The sequence below is a fragment of the Petaurus breviceps genome, unplaced genomic scaffold, assembly GCF_028583685.1.
Source record: "Petaurus breviceps papuanus isolate PSGF00001 unplaced genomic scaffold, PetGlider_PUasm1.0 90808, whole genome shotgun sequence".
Taxonomy (NCBI): Eukaryota; Metazoa; Chordata; class Mammalia; order Diprotodontia; family Petauridae; genus Petaurus; species Petaurus breviceps.
Window position 1 is genome coordinate 15,490,428 of NW_027187349.1, and position 10,958 is coordinate 15,501,385.

General features: G+C 37.8%; 1 pseudogene; it reads right to left on the bottom strand.

The window, feature by feature from the left end:
* Positions 1 to 693: 693 nt before the first annotated feature.
* Positions 694 to 10,958, bottom strand: part of LOC138147889 (surfeit locus protein 2-like) — a 43,910-nt pseudogene continuing 33,645 nt past the window's right edge.

Genomic DNA, 10,958 nt, shown 5'->3' on the forward strand with positions numbered 1-10,958 from the left:
GGAGTAAATTGTTGCCCTCAATAACCCAAATGTAATATGGATTCATAAAAACTTAACAATGATTTTTAAAGCTTTTATTTATTTTTAAATTAGGTCTTTCTTGATGTATTTCATTTTCGCATTGACTACATTTTCCACTGAATCCCTTACCTTCCACCATCTAAGACAGGAATACTTTATAACAAAGAATAATTTTTAAAGAGGAAGAAGAGGGGGAAAAAATCAGCAAAATCAAGTAATACATTGAAAAAGTCTGATATTATATGCAATGTCACATACACATAGACTCTACCCCTATGCACTTACACACACACACACACACACACACACACACACACACACACACACACACTTCTACAAAGGAGCTGGGAATGAACTTTTCTATTCATTTTGATTGTTTCATAGTTGTTTTCCCCCATTTATGTGGTTGTGTATATTATTTTCTTGGCCCTGCTTACTTCATGAGTTCATATGTCTCTCCATATTTCTCTGTATTTCATTTCTCACACCACAGTCATATCCTATTATAGTAACATGGAGTTCATGCTCTGATATCAGTCATACTCACTGAAGAATTCAGTCTCCAAAGAAAGCCTGCTTCCTCCAGTAAGATCTCCAGAGTTAACTCTGAAAGGTTGGTGGCAGGTTTTTTTTTTTCCTTCATCAACTTTATTATTTCAACTACACAAAAAGTTATTTTGTTTCTATTTCTCTTTTGAAGTGTTTGAGTTTTTGGTGATGATTTTTTTTTGAGGGCAATTGGGGTTAGTTAAGTGACTTGCCCAAAGTCACACAGCTAGTAAGTGTGTCAAGTGTCTGAGGCCAAATTTGAACTCAGGTCCTCCTGACTCCAGGGCCAGTGCTCTATTCACTGTGCCACCTAGCCTCCCCTTTGGTGATGATTCTTGAACTTCTTCATTGAAGCATTGCTTTATTCTCTTAGTGCATATTGCCCTGTCCTCCATCTTCTCTCCTTTGCTCACAATGCCATTCTTTCTTGAAAGCTTTGCATTGTTACATAGTTCCCTATAACATATACATTTTCACCTGGGTTCTTTTCAGTGAACAGCTCAGATGGTTAAAGGCAGGCATACTGACATCATTTTGGTCTTCATCACTGGACTCAGATTGCCAGAAATCCCCCCTTTTTGAGGCTACTGATCACCATTAATATGGTCTTCCCCTTTCCTATTTTGCAGCAAGAGGACTAGAACATATTCCACATTCTACTTCTGACATTCCTCATATTTTTATGTGCCAGCCCTGGACATGACCTAGGACATGCTCTGGAAGCCTGTTGATAAGCCACAGGGTGAATTTGCAAACTTTTGGGTATGGATTCTTGGTCCTGGGCAGTCTTGTAGACTTGTAACTACAGGAGTCTTATACTATCAATTTCCAAATTTCTCTGCAGTTTATAAAAGGGTTCATTGAACTCTTGAGTTCAAACATGGTGACATTCTTTTATCTACTAGCTAAATGTCCAGATGTTCATTCATCTCTCAGACATGTCCAGTTAAGACTGAACTCAGTTCCCTAACTTTTGAAATACTAGAAAATTACTGTGACTCAGCTTCTCCATGTGAACATTTGGAGTAGATTCTCTAAATTTGTGCATTTCATATTTCTTTTGAGCTACTTCAATTCTGATTTGCTCATAGAGCATAGCATCTTCTCTGAGGAGGGCATGCCATGCTGGGAGGTCCTATGCCAATGTCTCCCATGTGACCCAATTAAATCCAAAGTTCTTAAGAGAGACCTTGAGAGGATCTTTATATTGCTTCTTCTCACCACCTTGGTGAGTACTTGCCTTGTGTGAATTCTCCATAAAATAATCTTTTAGGCAAGCATATAATTGATATTCAAATAATGTGGCCAGTCCATCAGAGTTTTGCTCTCTGCAGTAGAATTTGAAAGCATGGCAGTTTAGCTTAAGAAAAGACCTCAATGTCTGGTACCTTATCCTGCCAGATGATCTTCAGAATCTTTCTAAGACAATTCAAATGGAAGTGATTCCATTTTCTGGCATGGCTCTGGTATATTCTCTAGGTTTCACAGGTATACAACAATGAGGTCAGCACAAGGACTCTATAAACCTTCAGTGTGGTAGTCAGAGTAAAGCCTCTTCCCTCCCACACTTTCCTTCAGGGACTCCCAAACACACAGCTAGACTTTTTTTCTAAGGTTGTTTTAGTTGCATGTCCAATTCATTGACCTACACTTTCTTGATTTTATTGATGTAAGCCATTAGAGATGCAAATTTTCCCCTAAATAGGGCTGTGACTGCATCCCATAAATTTTAGTATATTGTCTCATTATTGTCATTCTCTTTAATGAAGCTATTGTTTCTATGATTTGTTTTTATGGCCCACTCATTCTTTAAGACTAGATTATTTAGTTTCCAATTAATTATTTTTTTAATTTAATTTTATTTTTTTAAAGCAATTGGGGTTAAGTAACTTGCTCAAGATTACACAGCCAGTTATTTCTGGGTGTGGTGCTAAGTATCTGAGCCTGGATTTGATTCTAGGTCTCCCGACTCTGGGGCCGGTGCTCTTACTCACTGTGCCACCTGGCTGCCCCCCCCAATTAATTATTAATCTATCCTTCTATGACCCTTTATTGAATGTAATTTTTTTTTGCATTATGATCTAGAAAGGATGCATTTAATATTTCTGCCTTTTTGCATTTGATTATGATGTGTTTTATGCCCTAATACGTGGTCAATTTTTGTGAAGGAACCATGTACCACTGAGAAAAAAAGGTATATTCCTTTTTATCCCCATTCAATTTCTCCAGAGGTCTACCATATCTAACTTTTCTAAAATTCTATTCACCTCCTTAACTTCTTTCTTGCTTATTTTTTTATTAGATTTATTTAATTCTGAGAGGAGAAACTTGAAGTCCCCTACTAATATAGTTTTACTTTCTATTTTCTCCTATAAGTCATTTAAGTTCTTTTAAAAAAAAAAAATAGGTCCAGGGGCGGCCAGGTGGCTGCAGTGAGTAAGAGCGCAGGCCCCGGCATCAGGAGACCCAGGATCAGTTCCAGCCTAAGATACTTGGCACACACACAAAATAACTGGCTGTGTAGCCTTAGGCAAGTTACTTAACCCCAATTGCTTAAAAAAAAATGGGTCCTATCCCATTGGGCACATATATGTTTAGTATTGATATTACTTCACTGTCTATGGTACCTTTTAGCACGATGTAGTTTCTTTTCTTTTTTCTTTTGATCTATTTTTGCTTTGTCTGGGATCATGATTGCTACCCATTCTTTTTTTTTTTTTTACTTCAGCTGAAGTATAGTAAATTCTGCTCTTGCTCCTTACCTTGTGTTTCTTGTAAACAACATATTGCTAGATTCCAGTTTTTAATCCACTCTGCTAGCCACTTCCATTTTATTAGTCAGTTCATCCCATTCACAGTTATGATTACTATGTATTTTCTTTCATCTTATTTCCTATTTTCTACCTTCTCTCTCTGTCTCTGTATCTCTCTATCTCTGTCTCTGTCTCTCTGTCTCTGTCTCTGTCTCTCTCTGTATCTCTCTCTCTCTGTTTCTCTCTCTCTCTGTGTCTCTCTCTCTCCTCCCTCCCTTCCTCCCTCCCTTCTTTTTTCTCCTTAACCTAGGAGTTCTGGAATTTGACTATTCCTAGGAATTTTCATTTTGAGATATCTTTAAAGAGGTGATTGGTGGATTCTATTTCTATTTTGCCCTCTGATTCTAGGATATCAGGTGTAGCAGCAAGCACCCCAGCATCTCCAGGGTGGCTGCCAACACAGGTTCTTAGATATGCTTTTCTAAAGGAAAGCAACTCAAAATGAGTTAACAATCTTGCTTTAATCAATCAAACATATTATTTACCTATTTCAGGGGAAAAAAAGTCAGCACCCCAAACTTCAGAGTATACAGAGGTTTCAAGCAGAAATTGCAAGAAGACAGAGAAATAGACAGATCAAGCAGACAGGCCTCCAACTGTCCAACCATTACATCCATACCTAGTCACAGTTACCAGAGAGTGAAGCATCAACATCTAGGTTATCAAAGCCAGGGGGCTCTCAACAGTTGCCCAGAGTCTCGTCTAGTCAAATCACATAACACTTCTCAAAGTAACCCCAAAGCAAAGCCTCGCATCAGGGATTATGTAGCTTTCTCCTGGCTCAGAGAATGTAACAACCCTCTTGACCCACTGCCCAATCAAAAAATTTCTCCTGAAAACCTGACACAGGCTACAGGTACACTTAAGGATATCAAAGGGCTTAGGGGCAAGGAAGATCTTAAAACTTTACATTCCTATAACATCAGGTCAGTTTTCTTTGATAATTTCTTAAAATATGACATGCAGGCTCTGTTTTTAATCATGGCTTTCAGGTATCCCAATAATTATTAAATTATGTTTCCTGGATCTATCTTTTAGGTCAACTGTTTTTCCAACAAGATAGCTCACATTTTCTTCTAGTTTTTTCATTCTTCTGATTTTCTACTTGCATAATTCTAATCTTTAAGGAATTTTTTTCTTCAGTGAAGCCTCCTTTTCCACTCTACCAATTCTACTTTTTATGGAGTTGCTTTCTTTGGTGAATTTTTATATATCTTTTTCCATATTTTGTGCTTCCTTTACAAGCTGTTGATTCTGTTTTTCATAATTCTCTTGCATCACTCTCATTTCTTTTCCCAATTATTCTTCTGCCTCTCTTATTTGATTTTTGAATTCCTTTTTTTTAGCTCTTCCAGTTGTTCTTTTTGGGCCTGAGATCAATTCACATTTTTCTTTGAAGCTTCACATGTAGGTGTTTTGACATTGTTCTCCTCTTCTGAATTTGTGTTTTGATCTTCCCTGTTACCATAGTCACTGTCTATGAGCAGGTTTTTTTTTTTTTTATTTTTGTTTTTTTGCTCTTTTTTCCAGCCTTCTGCTCCTACGGTAAAGGGGTCTTGCCACTGGTCTGACACCCTGGGGAAATGGGGCCTAGCTATTAGCCTGATATTCTAGGTGGCACTGGGCCTCTCCACTGGCCTGCTCTGTCAGGAGCATGGGACTTAATCTTTGGCTGGCTGCACCAGGTGGTACAGGGCTTGACCATTAGCCTGCTGTATGGAGTCCACAGAGGCAGGCCACTGACCTGTGCCAGGGTTAATGTCCTCTCTGCTGATTTACTGTGGTGACACTTATTGCTAGATTGACCAGATGTTGCCTGCACTGCACTGAATTTTCCTGCCAACTTTCTAAATTGTCTTTGACTGAAAAATTGTTTCATTCCATCTTTTTGCTGGTTCTACTGTTCTAGAATTTGTTTTGAGGCATTATTTTGTAGTTGTTTGAAGATGAATCTGAGAGAGTTAAGGTGAGTTCCTACCTTACTCCACCATCTTGGCTCCACCCTCCATAAATAGCTCTCCTGTCAAGTCACCCATATTATTTATCAAATCAAATCAACAGCATTTGTTAAATACCTATCATGAGTCAGGTACTGTGCTAAGTTATAGGGACACAAAGAAAGACCAAAAAAACCTGACACAATAACCAGTCCTTTCTCTCAAGGAGCTTACAGTCTAATTAATGAGAGAGAGAATGTGCAGACAACCAAAAATATATTCAGGATATATTGGAGATCATTTCAAAGGGGACTTGGAAAGGTTTCTTGTAGAAGGTAGGACCTGACAGAAGCCAGGGACCAGGAGACAAAAGAAGAGGGAGAAATACAGAAATGGGAATAACTATGACTCTGCCATCAATATTGAACTCTCACTGCCACCTCAGTATGAGAACAATTACCCTGGCCCTTTCTGGGCCAGCTACAATAAGCATTTTCAACAAACCAGACTTAAATAATAATAAGAAGCATCTAAACCATTCTTTATGGTTTTCAATACACTTCAGTCACACCTGTTATCTCACTGAAGCTTCACAACAACCCTAGGTAGTTGGGACAGTGGTTCTCATTGGATTAGATGGCCAGTAATTGCCAGAGGCAAGATCTGAAGCCAGAACTTCCTGGTCTTAAGGGCAGCATTCTATCTACTGAATCACATTGCTCTCTAAATCTCATTCAAATCTGTTAGAAGGATGAATAAGAGAAAAGAATTCCAAATAAGCCAGTAACAATTCAAATACCATATCTGTGTTGTCTTTTAGATTAAGTAATGCTCCTATGGTCTTCCAAAGATTCATAAATCTGTATTTCAGAATTTTGCCAGAGTAGGAAGCAGCTATTATCTAACTGGTTGACATCTTAGTTTATTTCTGGGACTCTGGCCAGTATGACACCTGGATGAAAATGGTCCTTAAAGAGATATACCAGAAGCATCTATTAGTAAAGTTAAAGTGATGCCAATTTGGGCAGGGAGATATAGAAGTTTTGGTAAATGTCATAGACGTCAAATAGATCTGTAGAAGATAGAAGCCAGCCTATGGTGGGATGCAGTCACAACAACCAAAGACCTAAGGTAGTCCTTAAGCCTCATGAGCAAACTGCTATCACCACTATATCCTGGGGTTATTGGCCAAGACGGTGCACTTTATAGACTTGTTCAAACATCTGCAGACATTTCTATGGGCTCCTACAACCAAAACTGCCTTCAAAAACATGCCAAACAACAATTCATTTTGGCCTTTGTTATGTATGAAGTTTCTATTAGGTACATTAAAAGGCCTCTCTCAGCTCACAAGATAAGTCCTGTTAGACATCACTCAGAAGAGACCCAAGGCCCACCATTCCTAGTCAGGTCACAAGAACCTAGAACATCTCCTAGGCAAATGTAAAATGAAATCAGAGAATTCTGAGGGGTAGAGGAGAATAACACTTTTAACTCCACCTTATATGTATTTGGATGCCAAAATCAATACACTAATTCTCTATCCCAGAAGCCAGAGCATGACTTGACCAAGCTTTACTAGGGCCAATGAATTTTATGACAACCCATCCCCAGCTGGACCTCTTAGATCTGACCTCATAACAGTACTTTTAAGAAATATGCATGAGAAAATTTGTTTTGATTGACTATGCACATTTATTACAAGGGCTTTGTTTTTCTTTCTTTCTCAATGGTGAGAGGAGAGTTAGGAAGAAGAGAAAGTGGGTTTTTTTCATTGAAATAAATTTAATTTTTTAAGGTAATGTGCATAAGCTTAGTTGGTTGTCTTTTAGGTGTGGAGGCTATAAGCAGCAGATGGAAGAGTACAATGGGTGTGACAGATTATGTGTCCCATTCCACCTCCCCAACTACATATCTTCTACACATGCACTCACATACTTCTACTCAGGCAGGATGGCCAGGACTAAAGTCATGGTATCATAACTCAGCAACAGAGTATGTGGTAAGATTCAACATGTTCCATGCAGTGGCTCAAGAATGTTGATGTCTATGACTCTGGGATAACACCAATCAGTCTGTGTGGTATTGGGAGGTCTGTTTTCAATCAAAGGACCCAGTGGAGAAAATCTTGGGTCATGTAAACCCTATTAACCTTTCAACATTCCTGCATAGACAAGACAATGGACTTCCTCATATTGCTGCCATTGTCCCAGGGCTATGACTCCATCCCTATGGTAGTAAATGTTCTTATTAAAATGACTCAGTTTATCCCCTGCTGGATGGTACCAGTGCACAACTAGTCCTCAATAGATTTTCCAGTTCTACATTCTTCCTTGAAATTTCGAATCAGTCCAAATGAAATATAAGAGGAAGTTAGGTTACACAGTGCATAGAGTGCTGGAATCAGGAATCAGGAAGATCGAAGCTCAAATTTGACTTCGGACACTCTTCCACATTAAGCATTGCTTTCCATATTAACTAATATTTCCATATTAACTATTCCTTTCTTTTTCTTTTCTTGCTCCTTTTTTATATTTAAACAATCCTCAGCTCCAACACTGAAAGTCCAGGGGAACTAACCACCTGGGGGAAAATAAAAAGTATCTCAGGCTGATCTATGAAAAGCATTGTGAGCCACCAAAGATGGTAAAGGAAAATTACAACCAATGGTCCCATGAGGTAGGTAGCATAAGTATCATTGTTCCCATTTTCCAGATGAGGAAATGGAGCCTTAGAAAAATAACAGTTACATAGCCAGAAAGTGGCAGAATTGGGACTCAAACCCAGAGCTACTAACTCAGAGTCTGGCATTCTCTCCACTGTTTCATTCTGGGAATGTCAGACCACACTTGGGTTATTGCATTCACATAGGGAAACCACAGTTTAAGGACATTTATAAACAGGAGATTGTCCAAAAGCAGAGTAATCAGGCTGTCACATGTGGTTGTTTACACTAGAGAAGACTCATAGGTAGCTATGTAGAAGTATTTTAGGGTTGGGAATGTGGGAGAGAAAATATACTTTTCTTTACCTACATAGGGCAGAACTAGGAACAATGAGTGGAGGCTAAAAGGGGAAAATCTAGACTTGATGTCAGGGAGGAAAAAACTTCAGAGCAAATAAAGCTATACATATATGGAATGGGCTGCCTGGTGAGATGGTGGTCTCTACCTCAGAGGAGATCTTCAAGCCATGGTTGAATGACCACTTGTCAAGTACCTTACAGTGCTTTTTCCTTTCAGGAATGGATTAGAGTAGATGACCACTGAAGTCATTAAAATCCTAAGATGCTGTGAGAAGAAATAGTATTGATTCTCCATAGATATATAACTAAGGTAAATTATCACCATGATAGTTAATACAAATTTTGCTTCACATTTCCGAACAAAAGCTATTTAACAGAATACTCATAATTTCAGCTGGTATGTGAACAAATGATAATCAACCACCCACTGAGTTAACAAGAATGAGAACCAGAGAAATGAGTCCTGATGATGGTATGCAGGAAACTAGGCAGTAGCTGAGCCTTGAGTAACCTTTCACATACAGTGTGCGTCAATTTCAATTCATCAGTTATGTAGAAATCATAAGATTGGGTCAATCTGAATCATTTCCAAGCGTTTATGATTTTTATAGGAAAAAGTATTCTCAATTGATAGTGAACCCAAGCCTGGGTCATCTGATTTCATTTTATAAACATCTATCACTGCCCTTGCAACAGAATTCTCATTTGCCATTCTATAAAAATAATTATTACATATTCTGATTATTGTTATTATTCACTCATCTAGCACTTTGACATTTCTGAAACACTTTCTTCAGAACTATTTTGTAAAGGAGTTAGTGCAAGTGATATTTTCTCCATTTTATAGTTCAGAAAATCAAGAAACCAATTAAGAATTATTTATTAACTACTGCCGTGTGCTAGGTGAGAGGAAGTATAAAGTAATGACTAGAAAGTTTGCCTTTGAGTCAGGAAGACCTAGGATCAATTTTCACCCCTGACACATACTGGTTGTGTCATCCTGGGCAGGCCACAACATCTGTGTCCCCAGGCAACTCTCTAAGATTATAAAATGAAAAGAAGATGTTATTCTTATTTGATAGAAGAAGCACCTCACCAGAAGCTTCCTATTCCAATTAAATTGAAAGTCTGATGAATTATTTAGAGAGAGAGATGTATTTATAGATGGATGCACATATAAATGCACAAATTTATAGCTATATGCTTGTTCTCTTGCCATTTAAAAATTGTTTTAATGATTTTGTCCTCATTGTTTTCTTTCCTACCACCATCTTCTAAATGAAATGAAACTATTAAAAAGAGATCTTGGCAATGTGGCCTTAGCCTGAGTTCATGTAAGAATGCGTGGTTTGCAGGAAATGTCTGGCTCCATTCCCTAGAGATTATCTTTCTGTATCTGATGCATTCTCATTCATCTAGGCTGGGTAGGGCAAGACAAAAGTAATGCATGGTTTCTACATGCTCTTACCTTCCTGTCTGAACCCCAAGGGATCAGATATTTTGAATTTATCTATAAGGTCTCCAATCATGATGCTTCTACCAGGATGTCTCTATGTCAGTTCCATGTGGATAACAATAGCCATATGATGTATTTAGGTTGTTGTCTACTTTTCTTATTGAAGTTTTTGCTTATCTAGCAATTGCATTTGAGGGTTTGTTTTTGGCTTTGGTTGTGGGTTTTGTTTTTGTTTTTGTTTTTTGTTCTAGGCTAACCTCTTTTAGGTGATATGTCTGTGAGCCCCTAATCCCATAATTTTCTGGGAGAGTGCTGAAATCACAGCTCATCAAAGTCTTTTTCAGGTTCTAAGCTACCACCACTTGCCCCTTGAAAAGAGCATACTAATTCCATTGGTATTTAAATGGAATTTTCTGTGAAAGCACTATATAAGGAAAATGTAAAATAGGGAGAAGTGGATAGTTGAAATAAATCCTCTGCTTCAAAGAGTGATTCTCCAATGTCTCATCATGGTCTGAAAGTAATCCTGGTTTTCCAAATATTTGTGAGTAGAAAGCAAGTTTCTACCAAAGGTTCTAGAAGATTCTACCAAAAATGGCAATTTCTAGTGGTAGATGGCAGGCCAGTCATTTGAAGATCAGCCTAGTTGAGTTTGGAAAAGTTCTCCACTTAATTGATCATTGAGTGAGGATTTTTTTGGTAACTAATTTTCATAGATCTATTAGGTAACAGAAAGCTGTAATTTATGTTGGTAGAAAAGTCTGATTTTTAAACTATGGATCAGTCTTATTTCACTTTGTCTTCATATCATAATCATAGAGCTGGAATTATGGAGATAATCTAGAACAGAGGTATCAAACACAAATGACTACATAAAGTCAACGTTCCTAAGCAGAACAGAACCAAATTAACGTGTAATAGGGAAATATTTAATAAAGAAACCAAAAATACAATAAAATGCAGATAATGTTAACATGTGATTTTCTTAAGTTAATATGCTATCTGCAGGGATCCTCATATACAGGTGGCCCCTGTTTCTGTTTGAGTTTGACACTACTGATCTAGGCAAGAGATTCTTAACCTGATGTCAATTAACAGAGATAGATAGAAAGATAGATAGATAGATAGATAGATAGATAGATAGATAGATAGATAGA